This window comes from Gracilinanus agilis, chromosome 1 (assembly GCF_016433145.1).
Source record: "Gracilinanus agilis isolate LMUSP501 chromosome 1, AgileGrace, whole genome shotgun sequence".
Taxonomy (NCBI): Eukaryota; Metazoa; Chordata; class Mammalia; order Didelphimorphia; family Didelphidae; genus Gracilinanus; species Gracilinanus agilis.
Genome location: NC_058130.1, coordinates 166,519,781 through 166,541,894, shown reverse-complemented (window position 1 = coordinate 166,541,894; position 22,114 = coordinate 166,519,781). Strand labels below are relative to the sequence as shown.

The 22,114-nt window shown below is 37.4% G+C and overlaps 1 protein-coding gene and 1 pseudogene across 1 annotated transcript in view; one reads left to right on the top strand and one right to left on the bottom strand.

The window, feature by feature from the left end:
* UNC13B (unc-13 homolog B) overlaps window positions 1-22,114 on the bottom strand; it is a 269,311-nt gene that overhangs the window by 81,370 nt on the left and 165,827 nt on the right. The window lies entirely within an intron of this gene.
* On the top strand, window positions 17,350-17,447 carry LOC123232691 (annotated as a pseudogene).

Genomic DNA, 22,114 nt, shown 5'->3' with positions numbered 1-22,114 from the left:
TATGACACTACTTTGTAATGGTTGCCCTTCTATCATTCTGGCTGCTTCTCCTGAATCTTCTTTCTTGGATCATATAAATATGAGCATCCCCCAAAGCTCTGAAATCATATCTCTTCTCTCTCTAGTCCTCCCTTCTTTAATAATTTCATCAGCTTTTATGGGTTCCATTAAAAATACACACACTCACGCTCATAATGTATATACATATATGTTACATATATGTTATATATATGTATACTTCACATATACATACATATATGACTAAAGGTCGGGAGAGACATATAGATAGTTCTGGATACATGCTGTAAGAATTAAAATTTAGTTATTAGATATATATTAAAATTATGTGGCCGCCAGGAATCAACAATTCAGGTTGATTCCGTAATTTAATCAGACCCAAGTCAGCATCGGGTTGAGGAGTTTATTTACAATCAGGAAGGTGAGTAGGGATAAAGAGAAGAGGGAGGTTAGAAGACTAAATAAATGAAGCTGTAAGCCGCAAGGCCCAACAGCCGGATAGGCAGAGTTTAGAATTGGCCCAGCTAGGCCAAGGAAGCCAGCCTAACTTACCCACGTGACAATACAGGAGTGTAAGCTATCTGTGGTCTCAGGAGATGCTTCTTCTTCCAGTTCCAGACGACAACTCACCCCACAGGAAGTTCACTAACTTACTTAAAGAGATCATGTCTTTCATCACTTCCTGTGGTCCACCTCTAGTTCAATGGACAAATGGCAGTTTCTACATTGATTTGGACTGCCCAAAGGGCAGTCCCTTATTCTTGATTTGTTACTTATTGTCACGTGTGGGTAACTCGTCTCCCCTCCCCACTAAGGGAGGTGGGAGTGACATCATTAGCACGCCTGGGTTGAGTAGATTTTTGACTATTAATGGGATAGAGCTAATTTCTATTTACACAATGCCCAGCCCTGATCCCCTGTCATAACTGTATTTTCGTTGTTTTTCACTTATTTTTTATATGACTCTTTGTGATCCCCATTTGTTTTTGTTTTTTTGGCAAAGATACTGGAGTGGTTTGCCAAGTCCTTCTCCAACTCATTTTATATATGAGAACTGAGACTTAATCCCAATTAAGCACCTTGCCCAGGGTCACAAAGCTAGTAAGTGTAAGAGGCCACATTTGAACTCAGGAAGATCCAGACCCAGTATTCGTGCTATATGTAACTATCCCATATCTATATATTTGGTCCTAATATCTCCTGAACTCCAGGCCTGAATCACTAACTGCCTATAGGCAGCTTAAACACAACATATGCAAAAAAGAATTCATTATTTTTCCAACATAATTAATTCTTTTTCTTAATTTCCCTGTTTATGTTGAAAACATTACCTTTCTTCTGGTTATCCAGGTTTAGAACCTCAGAGCCATTCCTCCACTCTTTACTTTCCCTCAATCTACATAGTCATTTAGTTGCCAAGTCCTCTACCCATCCCTTCTCTCAACTCACAAGGTTATCATCCTCATTGTTTCTTTCCTCTCACCTGAACTATTTAAATAACATCCTAATTGTTCTCTTTGTCTTCAATTTTTCCCCTCTCCAATCTAGCCTTCCCAGCTATCAAACTGATATTCAGAACAATCAGATCTAACCATATCACTCCCCTGCTGATGCAATTTTAGTAGCTCCCTCTGCCTCTAGGACAAAATATTAACTCCTCTGATATTTAAAGCATTTCACAATATGTTTCTAACCTATATTTCCAGAATGATTTCATATTACTCCCCCTTACGCAGTCTAAAATCTGGGCAAACTGTCCTACTTGCTATTCATATATGACATTCTATCTCTCACTTGTATGCCTTAAAAGGTACGTGGCTGGAATATACCCTTTCTACAGCTTTTCATTTCATTTTCTTCCAAACCTCACTTCAAGTGGCACTCTCTTCCTACCCAGGACTTTTCCTATCTCCTCCCTATCCCCATAAGTGTCCTTCCCTTTCCAAAACAACTTTGTATTTATTCTGTAACTATTTGGTGTTCACTTATCTGTGTACATGTTTTCCACTTCCAGGAGAATGTAAGCCCATTGAAGGTGACTTTTATTTTTATTTTTGTGTTCCCAGGGCTAAGCACAGGACCTTAGCACACAGCAGATACCTTAAAATGCTTAATGAATAATGCAAGAGAGTCAGCTCCCTTAGAGCTTAAGAGATGATAGAGTCCAATCCTATTTTATAGATGAGGAGCCTAAGGCTAAGAGAGACTTGCCCAAATATGGTATAAGTAGCAGAGCAAGAATGTGAACCCAGTTCCTTTGACCTTCACCCGCTGCCTCCATAGCTGTTGTTTATTGGACCACTCAATTTGTAGTTAACAAGATTTCTATTCAGGTGAGATCCAACCACCTCCATATGAATACTTCATGGAAGAAGTTTGCATTTCACTTCCCAATCACTAAAACACACAAATTAGACTTTTTCCAATTATACTTAAATGTAACTGCTCTGCCTTCTTAAGTGTTATATCCAAAATGCTCCAGTTCCTCCATTCCTAGCCAGCACTTTCTACTAGCCTGGTATGACTTCTATCATTAAAGACATTTTTCCTAAATCCAATGCCCAATGGTAGCAGAGAAACACAGTCATCCGTATACCAAGCAGTCTGGACAGTGCTGTCACTTTAAAAACCCTGGCTCTATTCAAATACCTCATTAATGTTAGGTTTCTGACTTCCATCCCGTCACATCATCAGTACTTTTAAAAATTGTTTCTAAAAAGTGAAATGCTAAAGAACATTTCTGGATAGCTGAGTCAGGATAAAGTTCTATAACCAGATGTGAATCTAAGATACATATAATTCCTTCCTGAAATTACTTTAATATTATCTTAACGAAAATAATTTGATAAAGAGGGGAGCCAAGATAGTGGACTACAGAGAACAACCCAACTGGCTCTCTCAGCATCCCCCTCCAAAAAGTTTTAAAATAACTCCTTAAATCAAATTTTAGAGCAGTGGTCAACAAAAGCTCAAACTGAGACATTTTCCCAGTGTAAGCCAATTTAGGAAATCAACAGGAATGGTCTGTGACAGCAGGGTTAGGGTCAACGCAGAGCATAAGTAAGCAGCAACACCGGTGGCAAATCTTGGAGGTAGCTGAGACAGTCACAATAGCAGTAGCAGCAATTTCTGGAGCTCTCAGCCAAGAGACAATAAAGGAATTTGCCAATTGGGCAGAAAGAAACTACAAGGGATCTTTTACTGGCATTGGGTACAGCTCACACTAATTGGCAACTTTATTACCTAAACACAGTTCTTAGTAGTAGGACCAAGGTAGAGAGGAGCACCAGTGGTCAATCACAAGGAAACAAGGGACAGTTCCAGGGTAAAGAGCAATAGGACTTCTGGCAAGAGGAAATCAGGGGTTTTCCTTGAGTAAAGACCACATAGATCAGGGTGCAGTGACCACACTTCTCTTCAGGTCATGCCAGCTTAGAAACAAGGAAAATTTGAAGACTCCCAGAACTACCTCTGAAATCAGCAATACAAAAAAGCCCAAGGTTTAGGATGGTACCTCCTCACCCCTAGATGAGTAGGCCCAATTTTAACATAAGGTTCAAAGTCAAGAAATGGACTAGGTAAATGAGTAAACAAGGGGGAAAAAAGGCTTAGCCATAAAAAGCTACTACAATAGCAGGAACGACCAGGACACAATCTCAGAAGAAGACTGCAATGTGGAAAGAGCTACAAACAAAGCCTCAAAGAAAAATGCTAACTGGATTCAAGCCTAACGGTAATTCCTAGAAGAGTTTAAAAAAAAGAGATGACTACTAGAGGAAAAATTGAGAAAAGAAATGAGAGTGATGAAAGAAAATTATGAAAAAAAAATTAACAACTTGGGAAGAGGCCCAAAAAATATTTTAGAAAATATAACCTTCAAAAACAACTGGCTTAATGGTAAAAGAGGTACAAAAATTCACAGAAGAAATCCTTAAAAAGTAGAATTGGTCAAATGGGAAAAAAGGTACAAAAGTTCACTGAATAAAATAACTACTTAATGGGGGCAGCTGGGTAGCTCAGTGGAGTGAGAGCCAGGCCTAGAGGCGGGAGGTCCTAGGTTCAAATCCGGCCTCAGACACTTCCCAGCTGTGTGACCCTGGGCAAGTCACTTGACCCCCATTGCCTACCCTTACCACTCTTCCACCTATAAGACAATACACAGAAGTTAAGGGTTTAAAATAAAAAAAAATTAAAATAACTACTTAAAAATAGAATTGAGCAAGTGGAAGCTAATGACTCCATGAGTTTTCAAGAAACAATAACATAGTCAAAAGAAAAAAATAGAAGAAAATGTGAAATATCTCATTGGATAAACAACTGACCTGGAAAAGAGATCAAGGAGAGAAAACTTAAGAATTATTAAACTACCTGAAAGTCATGATCAAAAAAAGAGCCTAGACATCATATCTCCAGAAAATATTATGGAAAACTACTCCAATATCTTAGATTCAAAGGGTAAAATAACAGAAATTGAAAAAACCCACTAATCACCCCCTGAAAGAAATCCCCAAATTTGTTGGTCCTCGAATATTATAGGCAAATTCCAAAGCTCCAAGGTCAAGGAGAAAATATTGCAAGTGGTCATAAAGAAATAATGAAAATATTGTGGAGCCATAGTCAGAAATTACACAAGACTTTGCAGTTCTATTGTTAAAGAAGCAGATGGCTTGAAATATATTATAGAGGGCAAAGGAGCTAAAGATCACAACAAGATAACCTAACTGGCAAAACTGAGTATAATTCTTAAGAGGGAAAAATGGGTATTTGATGAAATAGAGAATTTTCAAGAATTCCTGATCAGCAGAACAGAGCTTAATAGAAAATTTGATAAATACAAGACTCAAAAGAAGTATAAAAAGGGAAACATAAAGTTTTCAATAAAGTAGAACTGTTTACATTCTTATATGGGAAGATGATATTGTAATTCCTAAAAGCTTTATCATTATTAAGGCAATTAGAAGGAATCTACATATTGACAGAGGGCATGAGTATGAGTTAATTATATTGGGATGAGATCTGAAAAAAATGAAGTTATGAGTAAGAGGGATGCATTGGGAGATGGGTGAGGTAGAATGGGGAAATTTTTCTCACATAAAAGAGGATTTCAAGGAAGAGTTTTGATAGTAGAGGAGAAAATGGCAGGGGGAGTGCCAGGCAATACTTGAACCTTATTCTCAGAATGGATTCAAAGAGGAAAGAATATATACATTCAGTTGGTAGACAAATCTACTTTACTCAATAGGGAAACAGAAAGAGAAGAGGGTAAGAGATATGGTGAGGAAGGAATGATAAAAATGAAGACAGATGAAGAGAAGCAGTGTTCAGAAGCACAACATATTATTGAGGAGGAATAGATAAAAAAGAGATAGAAGGATAAACAGAAGAAAACAGTTAGTGGTCATAACTGAGAATGTGAATGGGATGAGCTCACCCATAAAATGGAAGTGGAAAGCAGAATGGATTAGAAACTCAAATCCAACAATATGTTGTTTACAAAACACACACTTAAAACAGAAAAATACACATAGAGTTAAAATAAAAGACTAGAGCAGAATGCTTGAGTTGAAGTAAAAAAAAAGTAGCAATGAATCATGATCTTAGACAAAGAAAAACAAAAGAGGACCTAATTAAAAGAGATAATCAGAAAATGACATTTTTTCTAAAAGGTACCATAGACAATGAAGTAATGTCAAAAATTTTCACCATAAATTTATCTGTGGAAGGCCTCTTTGAAAAATATATAGAAAACTGAATCAAATGTATAAAAATAAAGGTAATTCCTCAATTGATAAATGGTCAAAGGATATGAACAAGTAGTTTTTTTAAAATTACATTTATTTAATTAATTTTGAGTATTTTCCCATGGTTACATGATTTGTATTCTTTCCCTCCTCTCCTCCTTCCCCCCTTCCCGAAGTCAATGAGCAATTCCACTGGGTTTTACATGTATCATTGATCAAGACCTATTTCCATGTTATTAATATTTGCAATAGAGTGATCATTTAGAGTCTACATCCCCAATTATATCCCCATCGAACCATGTGATCAAGGAAATGTTTTTTTCTCCTGTGTTTCTACTCCCACAGTTTTTTCTCTGGATGTGGGTCGTGTTTTTTCTCTTAAGTCCCTCAGAATTGTCCCGTATCATTGCATTGCTGCTAGTAGAGAAGACCATTACATATGATTTTACCACAGTGTATCAGTCTCTGTGTACAATGTTCTGGTTCTGCTACTTTCACTCTGCATCAATTCCTGGAGGTCATTCCAATTCACATGGAATTCCTCCAGTTCATTATTTCTTTTAGCACAATAGTGATGGTGAGAATCATCACCACAAATGAACAGGCAGTTTTCAGAAAAAAAAAATCAAAGCTGAAAAAATGCTCTAAATAACTACTGATTAGAGAAGTGTAATTAAAATATCTCTGAGAAGCCATCAGAAATGATAAATGCTGGAGGGAATGAGAGAAAACAGGTACATTAATAATTTGTAGGTAGAATTGATCAATTATTCTGGAGAACAATTTGGAACTATGTCCATAGGGCTATAAAACTGTGTATGCCCTTGATCCAGCAATACCACTACTAGGTCTGTACCCCAAAGAGATAAAAGGAAAATAGGAAAAATCTATAGGTAAAAATATATTTGTACCCAGCTCTTTTTTTATGTCAAAGATTTGGAAATTGAGGGCATATCCATCATTTGGGGAATGGCTGAACAATGGTATATGATTGTTATTAGGTAGTATGTGATGGAATACTATTTGAACTATAAGAAATGATGAGCAGGATGGGTTCAGAAAAAAAACGTGTCAAGACCTATATGAACTGATTCAAAGTGAAACTGGAAGAAACATAAGAGCATTGTATACAGTAACATCAGTGCCATGATGATGATCAACTAGAAAAGAGCTGATAACTCATCACTATAATGACCTAAGACTATTCCAAAGTAGTCATGATGAAAAAATGCTATACACCTCCAGAGAGAGAAATGAGGAATTCTGAATACAAACTGAAGGATGATGTTCTTGCTTTCTTTTGTGTGTACATGTAATATAGCTAATGTGGAAATCTGTTTTGCAAAATTCCAAATGGTTAATAAATATCATTTTGTTTGTCTTCTTACTGAATGGGAGGTATGGAAGGAAGAGAATTTGGAACTCAACATTTAAAAAGAAAAGAATGGGGGGGGCAGCTGGGTAACTCAGCGGACTGAGAGCCAGGCCTAGAAATGAGAGGTCCTAGGTTCAAATCTGACCTTAGACATTTCCCAGCTGTGTGACCCTGGGAAAGTCACTTAACCCCCATTGCCTACCCTTACCACTCTTCTGCCTTGGAACCAATACACAATATTGATTCCAAGACAGAAGGTAAGGATTTTAAAAAAAGAATGTTTAAAATAAATCACTTTTTAAAAAAAGAAGTAATCTTGTAACAAGTTGCCTATAGCTACAAAAGCTTCCTCTATAAATTAAGATAACCTGACCTCTTGGTTCCACATATTCTTAGAGTCCTAGGTGAGATGAGGGGGCTAAATTAGAACAGGAAAAGGGAACAAATTCCTTAAAGATGGAATCCAAAATGAACTTTGTAAAATTATCAGATGACATAAAGACAACTAACAAACATGGTGGAAAATCCAAGCAATAATTGAAGATGTAAAAAACAAGCCAAGACAAACTCTCCCGGGCCAAAATCCAGGTGGTGCTTATTTTCAGTTCTCCTAAAATTAGAAGAAATAGCTAGGAGGGGGCTAGAAAAGTGGATTCAACAAGGAATTATTCCTCTCTTCTTTCCCACTCATACTGTTCCCAATAATCCTGCTACTTGGTCAGGTACCACTACAGAGCTGGCAGTGGCTTCAGGAAACTGGCATAGATAGCACTTTGAAAGTTGACCTCGTCATGCTCCCACCTTAGGAGTCCCCTTTTTACTTCAAAACAGTCTTCCCCCAGTGCAAAGAAATTGGCCCCTTCCACACAACCAAAATAATTCAGATATTCAAAATCAGTCTGCCCAAACAATGTCCAGTTACTCTTTAAACAATAATGGGGAAGTATTAGGTTGGACTACCCCAAAACCGGGGATGTTTTTTGAAGATGGGCAAACAAAAAGACTCGAAATAATGATGGCTAAGATTGTTTCCTTTGATAATTCTCAGAGAGAAGACAAATAATCATGTTTTGGGGATAGCTGTATTGAGGTAGGCAGAGAGTCCAGAGAATTTTGTGAAATTACCTTCAGTGCAGAAATTTAACATTTAGGACTCATCAGTTTTTCAACTCCCGACTATATTACATTTAGAGATGAGGTATCAGCTTCAGCTCCAGCTCAAGGATTTTTTGTTTGACTTCTCATTCTTCTTTATTTCTTACATCTGAAATCCTACAAATTCTTGCAAGCTCTCTTCCTTACTTTTCTCTCACAGACTTTTAGCTCTCACATTCCAGAAACTACCTAGCTAATTTTATCTCTGTTCCAGTTCACCTGTCATACATTTGCTTATGTTCTGTTTTCTCTACATAGAGCAATCTCTCTGCTCCTACTAGTTTATTCTAAACTACCCATTCGTCAAAGTCAAAGTCCTAACTCTTGCACACTTTCCTTGACCTTCCCCAGCAGCCCTTTGGAAGCCTCAGTATTTCCACTTTGTAAAATATCCTTTGGTAAATTTCATATAGATATTTATGTGCACTTTTTCTTCTTTATCATTTCCTAGGTCTTAATTTACCATTATCACACATTTAGAAAAGTACTTGCCACCAAATGCAGAAATTAAAATAAGCATGATATAAATGCAAAATGTCAATAAAAATGTTTTATAAAGTAACAAAGAGTGGTGAAAATTGATCAATTGTTTCAAGAAAAACCTCCTAAACTGAAATAGCATTAATTCAAATTGCACTCCTTTGGTGAGTCTAATTAGATTCACAAACTGAGGGCCTGAAGGGACAGTAAGAGTCCTCTACTTCAATTCCTTGATTTTTCAGGGGCTACTTCAAAGAATAAAGAGAAACTCTGAGGGAATTCCCTCTCCTACTAGTTGCATTCCTGAGGTGTTTTCTTAGTCCAAATATTGGCTTTTCTCTTTCCATAGACCTAAAGAAACCTGATTTGTTCCCCACTGACAGAACCAGGTTTATTGCTTACAAAGGCATTACTAAATCCTAACATGATTGGCTATGGCCAAACCTCCTCCTCTTCCTGCTTCCCCAGAGTCATACAGAGCCTTTCTATATAATTTTGCTACTAGCTGCAGGGTAATAAGTATTCAAAGAGAAAAGATAGAGTTCCAAAGATTTTTTTTAATTCTCAACTTTATAAATATGAACCTTTCAATAGATAAACAATAAAAAGGATTATATATGAAACCATGATCTATTTTACAAAGAACCTTAAAAGCTTCTAAAAATAACAAAATTATTTTTCAATTTTCAAATTATATTTTAGTTAAATTGAAACTCGGTTTATCTTTTTAGCTTTTATCACAGAATTTATTTGTTTTGGAAAGATTGGAGGAGCATATCTCTGAAGAACTATCAACAGAATCCAGTCAAGCAGTGAATCAATCAGGCTGTCGAGACATTATACCTTTCAAAGGGGAAGGGGAGCAACCTGTCCAGAAGTTGTGCAATACCTTAATTGACTGACTAACAGGATGAATGTTCATAACACAAACTTCAAGTGTGAGCCAATTCTACACTAGAAATAGAGTAATAGAGGAGAGAATATGCTCTGGTACAGAGGATAGTGAATGGTAGAGATTATTGGGTGGAGGAGTGGTCTATGTTGATCCTTGCTGTATTTTTTTTCCAGTAAAAATCTCTTAGGAAAAACTAATTGATGTTAATTAGTTAGGTGATACTGATGTGATAATTACTGGTAGTTGATATTGGGAAGAACATACTAAAATGGAAGCTTGAGTTGATAGCATTAGAAAGATACCATCAACCTTTCAAGGGTATCCCTAATATCCAGAATAGGAAATGTAGCCCTCCTAGTTCTGGGGACCCGACCTATTAGTATGTATATAAGAAAGCCCAGAATTCCATTATACATTCATTTTTCATTCATCCATACAACAAAGCACTTACTATGTGCAATGTATTATACTAGGCATTGATGGCAGTACAAAAATAAATAACATACACACTCTACTCTCAAAGAGCTAACACTCTATTATGGAAAAAACAATAATAAACTAGAATGCGATGAGAGAATGAGAACAGTACTTAGATAATATTTCTATAATCTGTAGGATTTTTCAAATTTCTCCAAATAAATCAACTTACTATTCTGACAACTCACCCCAAGTCACCATCTTACACTGGAGATGCCTCCATCTTTGTGGCACCTTCCTCCAACTGGTTCTACATAGAATATCCACTTGAGGAAATATCCAAGCTAACCACCTTCTATCTTTGCTCCTGATGCTCTGGTCTTTTACACTGAGCCACTTGTGTGGGCAACTGTCCCCTTAATCTCCCTTTATGTGTTGTCTTCTCCCATTAGAACTAAGCTCCTTAAAGGCAGAGACTATCTTTCCTTTTATTTTTGTATATATTCCCAGGACTTAGCACAATTTCTGGTACATAGTAAGTAAATGTTTAACATTTTATTAAATCGAATCTAACCTAATCTACAAAGTACTATGCACTGTGGGTTTTTTTAGCTAAAAGAGTTAGGTCTTCTAGTCTAACTTTTTATCCAATGAAGGAATCTTCTCTATAATATACTTGTTATATCCATAATCTTCAGATCATACTCTGCTTGAGTACTTCTAATAACGGGGAGTTCACTACTTTTCAAGAAAGCCCATTTCACTTTTCAATTTTTGAAACTAGAAGTACTCAAGCAGTTGTTTTTATGTTTTTCCTTACATTTAGCAAAAATTTGCCTGTAGCAAATTCTACCAACTGGTTGTGATTCAGTCTTTCAAAATAAAAAAAATATGCTTCCTCTTTTAAATAATACCTCTTCAAATATTTGGAAATATCTATTATGTACCACTAAGTTTTTCTATCCCCAGACTAACCATTACAACATTAAACCTTTGACCCTTCCTTCCATGAAATTGTTTCCATACAGTCTATAAAGGCTTAAACTTTTAGTGCCCTTCTTAAAAAATGATACCCATAAGTAAATATAATACTAATGAATAATGCAGAGTAACACAAAATCAGAGTCCAGTTTGAAGTAAACACTGAGGGAATCTAGTCTAACCAGTAACTGACCAAGAACAAACCTGACATATCATTTGTCACCCAGCTTTTGCTTGAGAATTTCTAAGTGAAAGGAAATTCTACTTTCAGAGATAGCTGATTCAATCTTTTTTTAAAAATTATGTTTAACTTTATCTTTCCTTTTTTCTTTTTAATATTCATTTAAAATTTTTAGTTCCAAATTTTCTTCCTCTTCTCCATCCCTCCACCACCTATTGTGAAGGAAAGCAATATGATAACAATTACACATGTGAAATCATGTAAAACATATTTACATGTTAGCCACATTGGAGAAAAAAAGCAAAAAATGAATGAAGCAAGAAAAATTAAGAAAGCGAAAAAAGCATGCTTCATATTGTACTCAAAGTTTATAAGGTCTGTCTCTGAAGATGGGTAACATTTATCATTATGAATATTTTGGAACTGTCTTGATTGCTACTTTGGTCAGAGTAACTAAGTCTTTCACAATTGCATCATTATAATATTGCCACTATTGTGTACAGTTACCCAGGTTCTGCTCACTTAACTTTGCATCAATTCATATGTCTTCCCAGGTTTTTCAGAAACCATTCTGTTTATAATTTCTTACAGCACAATAGTAACCCATCACAATCATGTACCACAACTTGTATTTGTGAACTTCAGTTCACAAACTGATGGACATTCTCTCAGTTTCCAATTCTTTGCCACCACAAAAAGAACTGCTAAATTTTTATACAAATGGATCCTTTTCCCTTTTCTTTTATCCCTTTGGAATACAGACCTAGTAGTGGGATTGCTGGGTCAAAGAATATTAACTGTTATATTGCCCTTTGGGCATAGTTCTCCCGAGTGTGTGTGTGTTAGTGTTATTCCTGTTGGCTCCCTGAGGAGCATAGGGCCGCAACCATCTCACGCCAACGAACTCTGTTCTGGGCAACTTCCCCCAGCTGGGCCCATATTCACAACTCCACCAGCAGTACATTAGCACAACTATTCCATTCAATCTTAAGATTGCTCCAATTGTTAGGAAGTATTGGCTCTATGTAATCACCACTTCTAAATCTTTAAGAATCTTGCCAAGAATTGAAGACAAGCTCATTGGTTTTATTCTCTCTCTTAGGATGAACATTTTACTTTTAGTAAAGGGAGGAGGAGGAAAGGGAAAAAAAGGGTTTTAACTCTTTCCAAACCAATTGCCTCCAATCAATTCATTTCTACCTTAGAAAGCAATTAAGACATGATACATGGGACTATTGTAGGACCATAGATTTAGGGTTGGAAGAGTCCTTAAAAGTTAATACATGGGACTATTGTAGGACCATAGATTTAGGGTTGGAAAAGTCCTTAAAAGTTATTAACTCCAATTTCCTTGTTTTACATAAGGAAACTGAGATCCAACAAAAATAAGTAACTTGCCCCCCCAAAAAAAAAAAAAAAAAGTCCAGCTCACTGATTATAGAGACTATAGTGGATAGTCTATTCACTATATTACAATAAAGGGCAATAAAATAGTTAAATGCATCTTTATCATAATCACAGATATCCTTCTAAGAATGGTCAGTCTACTCACCCCTTAGGTTTTGAAATGTGGAATCAAAAGGCAGTTGCCCCAACAAGTTGCTTGCCTTGGTGATATTAGAGTACAATCACTTCCATTAAATTTGTATAAATTCAGCTGGGTGCTAGTATCCACCAAGCCCTGGAACTTCCTCCATTGGTAGGGATTTTGATGATTCTTACTTTTTTTTTTGAGTGGTGGGATTCTTCTTCTGAAGGCAGCATCCTTCAGGTAAGTTCCCAGGTTCTGGGAATCCATGCAGAAGTCACTGCTGCCAGATAGTACTGAAATCTATTTCACCCAGGAAAATGTAAGCTCCCTAAAAGCAGGGACTATTTCATGGGATCATAGATTTAGAGGAAGAAGGGACTTTAGGGATCATTTAGTCCAAACTACTTATTTTATGATGACAGAACTGAGACCTAGAGAAATTGACTTGCCAAGGTCTCATAGGCAGAGATGAGATTTGAAGTCAAGGTTCTGACTCCAAGTTCAAGTCCAGTGATTCATTTTGTTGTACCATATTTTCTAATTCTTAACACAGTTCTCAGCATATAGTGGATATAACAAATGCCCACTAAATGAATGAATGAGACCCAAGAATAAAAGGAACAGCTTTAGCTGCTTTCCATCTGGCTTCCATAGCCTTCTTGACCCCACTCCAACATCAATAACCTTCTTAGCTCAAAGGTCAGGTCCTGACCAAGTAGTTTTCAGAAACTAGGTCTTAGCACATAGAACATCCACCCTGGTGCTTCTTAGTCATCAGCCTATTCTTCATTACAACAGCCTCCAGGACACTAGCTTTCATCTAAAACATTCTTCTTGCCCGTCATCTCTGCCTATGTTCAAAGGACTATTTCTGAATGCTCTCTGGGGGCGGACTGAACAGACACATCTGCTCGATATCCTGGAATGTGACCAGGAATAGGAAATAAGAAGTCTCAAGATTCTACATAGAATGCTTGTCTAAACTCATCCTTATAATTTTCACTCACTCAAAAACTCAAACATGAAACTTCCAGCTATGTTTCAGGACCTTCTTAGTTTGAACACATTGTTAGTAAATCCAAGGTGAGTAGAAGAAGTTTTTAAAAAATGAAACCTATGGGGGCAGCTGGGTAGCTCAGTGCAGTGAGAGTCAGGCCTAGAGACAGGAGGTCCTAGGTTCAAACCCAGCCTCAGCCACTTCCCAGCTGTGTGACCCTGGGCAAGTCACTTGAACCCCATTGCCCACCCTTACCAATCTTCCATCTATAAGACAATACACCGAAGTACAAGGGTTTAAAAAAAAATGAAACCTACTGATTCCCTCTAAAGCAGAGTTGTCAACTTATATCTTACCCCTGCAAAATTCTTGTGGTGCACAAGCAGATTAAAATGTAATTGGTAAATATTTAACGAAATAAATAAAAATACAGTAGAACACAATAATGTTATGATGTAGTTTTCTAAGTCAAAATGCAGCCTTTTGAGATCCTTATGTACCAATGTGTGATCTCCATTTCTATTTAAATTTGTCACCACTGCTCTAGCGTGTCATGGAAGACCTTAGTGCCATTTAATTGAAAGACATGCAGCAACTAGTATGGAATAATAGATTTAGAGCTAGAAAGAACCTCAAGGACAATGGAGTCCAACACTCTAATTTTATAGATGAGGAGACTGAGGCACAGGGAGGTTAAATAACTTCTCAGAAACAAACAGTACTTGAGGCAGGATATTTCTAGATCAAGTGCCTGCCATGTCTGGTTTATTAGTACAAAAACAAAAGAGGAAATAAATCCTCCCCTCCTGCCAATATCAAGTTTCTGGGTCCTAGAAATAAGTTCTCAGAGCTTCTTGGCACCATACATCTTTCCAATTTAAAATCTCCTGGGAATTCTTCCACAAATCTTTTTCTGACTACACCAGACTGAAGGGATACCTCTTTTCTATGGATTCCTTTTGTAATTACTGTCTATATTCTTCATTTGGTATTTAATCACATAGCCTTGTGATAGTTCTCCTATGTCAATTTTGATTTAAATATTTTATTATATAACTTTCAATGTGTTTATTGAATGTTCTACCTTAAGAGCCCATCTCTACTCTTCTTCCCTCATGTCCATTGAATCTGTAGCCATATCTTTTTAATTTTGCTCCTATAATATCTCTTCCATCCATTTCCTTTTTTCCACTTACACAGACATAATTCCAAGCTTCTATCAGTTCTCAATTGGACTACTGCAATATAGATTCCTAATTGAGCTTCCTACATCCATTTAATCTCTCCCTTAAATCCAGCCCGCACAGAGTTGCCATATTAATATTCCTAAAATACAGGTATGACTCCCTATTACTTCTAGGATAAAAAACAAATTTGTTATTTAAAGACTTTCACAATCTGACTACCATCTCTGTCTACCTTTCTGGATTTATTAGTCTTTACCCCCCTATTCCTTCATGCATGCTATAGGTCAGCTGAATTAACCTCCTGACTGTTGCTCTCATATCTCCTGCCTACATTTCTACATCTTTTACATAAGAGCAGTATGAGATGGGGGCAACTAGGTAGCTTAATGGGTGGCGTGCCAAGCCTGGAGTTAGGAAGACCTGGATTCAAATCTTGCCTCAAGACACTTCCTACCTGTATGCCAATAGTATAGCCCTTGGCACTCTACTGTCCTAGAAATGATACTAAGACAGAAGGTAAGAGTTAAAAAAACAGAGCAGAATGGGATATTTTATCAAATACTTTGCTAAAATCTAGGTAAACTATTGGGACAGCTAGGTGCTGCAATAGAGAGTGTGCCAGGACTGGAGTCAGTAAGGCTCATCTATCTTCCCGAGTTCAAATGTTTCAAAAATGAGGCTTAAAGCCTCAGACACTAAGTAGCTGTGTGACTCCAGGCAAGTTACTTAATCCTGTTTGCCTCCATTTCCTCATCTGCAAAATGTGCTGGAGAAGGAAATGGCAAACCATTCTAGTATCTTTGCCAAGAAAGCTCTAAATGAGGTCAAGAAGAATTGGGATATGATTGAAAATGTCTGAGAGATAAATTATCATCAATATCTTTCTCCTGATCTCTCAGTCAATCCTGTTTTTTAAAAAAGATAGAGAGCCAGGTCTAGAAATGGGAGAGTCTTGGGTTCAAATTAGACCTCAGACACCAATGCGGCAAATCACTGAACCCGTTTCCTAAACCTTACAACTCTTCTGCCTTAGAAACAATAATTAGTATCAATTATAAGACAGAAGATAATGATTAAAAAAGAAAAAGCTACGTTAGTCTGGCATGACTAGTTCTTGATGCTCTTTATGATTATTATTTCCTTTTCTGAATGTTCTTGAACCGGTTCTTTGATAATCCATTTTAGAATTTTGCAATGAATGGAAGCCAATCGTTTTGGCCTATAGTTTGCAATTCAACTAAAAGAAAAAGGGATAGTAAAGGATAAAATTGATAAGATAGTCATGGAAGCAACAAACAGGAACTTGGATAGAATTCAGGAAATAGTAGAGGACAGAAGGACCTAGCATATTAAGAGTCCATAGAGTCAAGAAGAGTCAGACATGAATGAATGAACTCAATGAATGAACAACAAATATGTGTGCGCGTGTGTGTGTGTGAGTGTATGTACCTCTCTATCCCTCCAACCTCTCAATAAAAGGTAGTTTTCTTGAGGGCGGGCAAGAACTATTTTTCATTTTTACCTTTGTGTCCTCAGAGCCTAACAATATTAACTGAACTGTGATGAGCAAACTGTAGTGGTGTGATGATTGCATGACTGTAATGAAGATTCAAGGGAAAAATATTGTGTGGGCAGACTTGACTAGACTTTGCAATTGACAGATATAGGAGGAGTGGAAAAAGGAAAAAGAGGAGTCATGGATAATTAATTCGGAGGTTCTACCTATTATTATCTTGATCAGAAATGTAAAAGTTGGGAAGAAAGGCAGATTTTAGGGCCTTCAAGGAGTTATAATGAGTTTATTTTGGATATCTTGAGTTTGAGAGATAGAAGCTACATCCAGGTTGAGATATACAACAGGTAGATAGCCTATGGACAGCCAGGTGATATAGCTGTTAGTACTGGGACTGGAATCAGGAACTCTTGAATTCAAATCTGACCTCAGACACTTATGTTATGTGACCCTGGGCAAGTCACTTACTCTTGTTTGCCTTAGTTTCTTCATTGGCAAACCACTCCTGTACCTTTGCCAAGAAAGACCCAAGTGGGGCCACAAAGGGTGAGACACGATAGAATCGACTAAGTAATAACAACAAAGACAGCATATACCTGGAATATAAGATATAGATTTGGGTTAGATAATGTAGTTTGGGGATTCATCTGCATAGATATTAAACTTGAATTCCTGAAAGCTATAAGTTCACCAAGCAGAGAATAAATAGGAAGAAAAGGCCTAGCAGTGGCCCAGGATGCAGTGAATGACCTTGGCCTCTTAGTTGTCTGGCTAAGCACTAAGCACTCCATAGGGCCTGCTTTAGCTGCTTTCGTGGCCATTGGAACAAATTGTTCTCATCCACTCATTTTGCTGGGAAAGTCTTCACATGCTTGGAGAAGACATTTTCTGTGCTAAAACTGGAACAATACAAAGAACATTAGCATCGCCCCTGTGCAAGGATGACATGCAAATTCATGAAGTATTCCATATTTTTCAAAAGATCAAGAATATCATCAAAGGAACTAATGAAAAAATGAGAAGGATGATGTCATAGCAATACCAGATCTTAAACTGTACTATAAAGCAGTAATCATCAAAACAATCTGGTACTGACTAAGAAATAGAAGGGTAGATCAATGCAATAGCTTTGGGGTTAATGACTTCAGCAATTAGTATTCGATAAATCCAAAGATCCCAACTTGGGGGATAAGAACTCATTATTTGACAAAAAATGTTGGAAAACAATATGGCAAAAATTGGGTCAAGATCAATATTTCACACCCTATGCCAAGATAAGGTCAAAATGGATATATGATTTAGACATAAAGGGTGACATTATAAGTAAATTAGGGAAATGTAGAATAGTTTATCCATCAGATCTTTGGAAAAGAGAAGAATTTAAGACCAAAAAAGAGATAGAGAACATTACAAAATATAAAATGAATTATTTTGATTATATTAAATTAAAAAGGTTTGTACAAACAAAACCAATGCAACCAAGATTAGAAGAGAAACAACAAACTGGGGGGAAATTTTTATGACAAATTTCTCTGACAAAGGTCTCATTTCGCAAATATATAAAGAACTAAGGCAAATGTATAAGAACGTATTCCCAATTGACAAATGGTCAAAGGATATGAATAGGCATATTTCAGATGAAGAATAAAAGCTATGAGAAAATGTTCTAAATCTCTCGATTAGAAAAATGCAAATTAGGGGGCAGCTGGGTAGCTCAGTGGAGTGAGAGTCAGGCCTAGAGACAGGAGGTCCTAGGTTCAAAACCCGGCCTCAGCCACCTCCCAGCTGTGTGACCCTGGGCAAGTCACTTGACCCCCATTGCCCACCCTTACCAATCTTCCACCTATGAGACAATACACCGAAGTACAAGGGTTCAAAAAAAAATGCAAATTAAAATAACTATGAGGTACAATTTCACAACACCTATCAGATTGGACAATATGTCAATAAGGGAAACTGATAATTATTGGAGAGGATGTGGCAAAACTGGGACACTAATCGTTGCTGGTGGAGTTGTGAACTGATCTTAATATTCTGGAGGGCAATTTGGAATTATACCCAAAGGGTTATAAAACAATGGATACCCATCGATCTAGTAATACCATTACTAGATCTGTATCCCAAAGAGATTTTTTAAAAAGAAAGAGAAAGGACCTGCCTAGACATAAATATTTATAACTACTCTTTTTGTGGTGGCAGAGAATTGGAAACTAAAGGGATGTCCACTAATTGGAGAATGACTGAACAAATTGTGGTATATGATGGTGAGGATTCCATTATTATTACTATTCCATTACCAGTGTGCTGTAAGGAATGATGAATAGGATGATTTCAGAAAGAGCTGGAAAGGGGGCATTTTTTTCACTTGTTTATTTGGGTATATGTTGGGGGTTTGGGTTTTATAATATTGTAAAGGTGAAAAAAGGGCTTTTATGGGTTCAGTATATTAAAAGATGGTTGCCAGAGGATTAAACTATTATCAATCCTCAATTAAGAATTATCTCAAGTCAAAATTGACTTTTATGGAAGTTTATTTACAATTAGGAAGGTTGAAGGTAGGAAAATTGAGAGAGAGAAACTCTGGTCCAGACTAGAGGTCCGGACCAGGTAAGAAGTTAGAGGCCCAGCAGAGGGGCGCAGAGGTTAATTAAACAAGGCTTCTAGCCACAAGGCCTTTTACAATTAGAGATGCAAGAGAAGCCTCCTTAAGGCTACAGCCTCCAGAAACACCAAGGGAAGAGAGAGCAGAAGTAAGGAAATAAGAATCTATCCCACTAATTAATCCAGGTAGATCTTAACCTTCAGTGGAGGCTTAAAGGGCCCCAGGCACGGAGGTGAATGGAGCAAACTGCACTCACAGAGTCTATAAAAGGAAGTTTCCCAATAGAAGTTCGAGAAGATTCAGTCTTTAAACTCACCACATGGAACAGTCTCGGTCACGAACCAACAAAGCTCCCTCGGGTCCCCTTCACAAAACCAGAAACCTATCACCAGATGCCCTCGTCAATGAAGACCCCTCACTCACTCAATTCCCTCCTTTTAAAGGGGTCACTTATGCGTCACTACCTGTGCCTCCCTCCTAATTTACATGTCCAATCACAATAGACGATTCTCATAGACCACCCAGGGGGCAGGTCAGTCGATTCTGATTGTCACTCACTCTATTCAATCAATTATCAAGTAATTACTAAGCACTCCTAAATTTCCAAGCTCTTTAGTAGGCTACAGGGGAAGGAAAAAAGAGGAAGGGATGAGGGAAGGAAAGGGGGGGGGGGAAGGAAGGGGAAATAATTAAAATGGTGTGTTCACTGAGGAAATGGAAAGGAATGAGATCCGGGATGAAAACAGAGGGCTTGGCCTTATCACAAAGAAAGATGCCTCTTTATCAGATCAGAAACTATATTATAAAGTAGGGGAAGATGAGGAGATATGTAGTATATAATAAGGAAGAGGGGGAAAAGCCATGATTGATAGCTTCTGTTTTCCCAGAGAAGTAAAAAGGTCCTCTAATGGGAAGAAGGAAGCTAATGCAATAGAAGATCTGAAAAAAGAAGTTTTGGAACAGTTGTTAAGAGAGAATGTGAGAATCAATCAAAGGATAAATGACAGATTAAGATAACATAAATTTGTAGTGAAAATAGTTGTCTCCATTGTGTAACTTCCTCCAGTGGTATTCAGAAGCATTCAATTGGAAGCAGAGAAAGCAGTTGGTGGAGATGAGCCAGGATATCCATTCAACAGGACAACAGGATAGGGAGATAATATATAGGTGAACTGGTTAACTAGAATTAAAATTGCAAAGAGAAGAAAGTGAATTGAGAGTGAGGATAGAGGCTAGAAAGCAGGAAAGTGTAAAGTGACTAGAGGTATTGGTAAGGACATCCATTAGCTTTAATGTAAGGCAAAGATTTATACAGAAGAATGGAAAGATTGACCCATATTCTCAAATACCAAAAAAACTTATATAAGGTGGCCTCAGTGAAGCTTGGTCTCTGCTAAGGTTGTAAGAGGAAGGTTTCTGGGTTACAGCAATTGTCTCTTGAGCTTGACACATACACACTCCCCATTCCTGACTAAACCTCACAACTCAAAGCAAAATGTTATTCTATCAGGTCTAAAGAAGGCTTAATAGTGTTGAACCCAAGTACGAAAATGGGAAGACATTTCAGAAGAACATTTTGGCCCTCAGGTCCTTTCACACCAAATACATCATTGCAGCTTGTCACAGTGAGTTAGAGGATAAATAAATTTTTAAAAAATGAGGGGAATGTTTCTTTTAAGAAAGTACCTTGCTTCTAGGCCCCAGGCAGGACCCAAGACACAGCAAAGCAAAGGGAGGGGAGCCTCTGGGAGACAACAGGCAAAAATATGCAAATGTGACAAAGGACTATGCCTGCAAACCCCCAGGAACCATCAAGGTTGCATAACCCATCCATCCCAGACCATTGTATAGGGTGGCCTGGATTCAAGCACTTTCCCAGGAAGAAATAATAGGATCTAGCAGTTTCTTTTTCCTATGTGCTGTGTGTAATATTTTGAAGGGAGAAACGTGTTAAGAAGAGAGGGAAATCTCTCAATCTTTGTTAGCAAGTTCCTAAGAGAGAAAGGAAAGAGCTTACTTCAGCCTTAAAAGCTCAACTTTATTTGGTATCTAAATACTTTATAGTATAAAAAGAGTAGGCCTCAGAAGACCAAAAAGATATGGGTGTTAAATCCCATCTCTGATACATATTAGATGTGTGACCCTGGATAAATCACTTGCCTTCTCAGGACCCTCAGGTAGTAACTCACTAAGAAAATAAAACTGCAAAGTAGGTGACAGAAGTGCATTAGTACAAGGAGTTTCCTCAGTGAAAATTCTGTAGAGTAGTGGAATCATAGATCCAGTTCCCTTCTCCCGCCAATTTTTACAATATGAAAACCTTGGATACTTGAGTCATTTTTGTATGGTTCAAGATCTACACTTGGTTGGAGGTCCTACAATTGGCTAAGAGTAGCTCTATTCTGAACCATGAAGCAGCTCAGGCTACTCTTTAGATGCTTCCCACAATAGGCAGCACTCTCTACCAAGCCTACTTCTAGGTCTATTCAAATCCACATAAAGATAAAACTTTGCTTCTGAGAGGCAGTTTGCACACCAGGTTAAGTAGTACATTTATGATCTCAGATGATGAGATATTTTTAGCATCACAATATGTTACAGATATAAGATCTCAGATGTTGATTTCCTTTCCCCACATTATCACCATCAATATGAATTTCCATTTCTCAGGAAACTCAGCCTTCAGTAAACCATGGAGACTTTCCCAAGTTGAACATATATAATCCTTAGGATTCAGAAGATGATATAGGCTCAGGAAAGTTATAAGTTGTGATAGGGCAGATGACAGCAAATTCCTTTCACACAGTAGGTTCTTAATATTTTTTTCAAACATTTATTAATATTCATTTTTAACATGGTTACATGATTCATGCACCTCCTTTCCCCTTCACCCCCCACATTCCCCCCACCCATGGCCGATGCACATTTCCACTAGTTTTGTCACGTGTCCTTGATCAAGACCAATTTCCAAATTGTTGGTAGTTGCATTGGTGTGGTAGTTTCGAGTCCACACCCTCAATCATGTCCACCCCGACCCATGC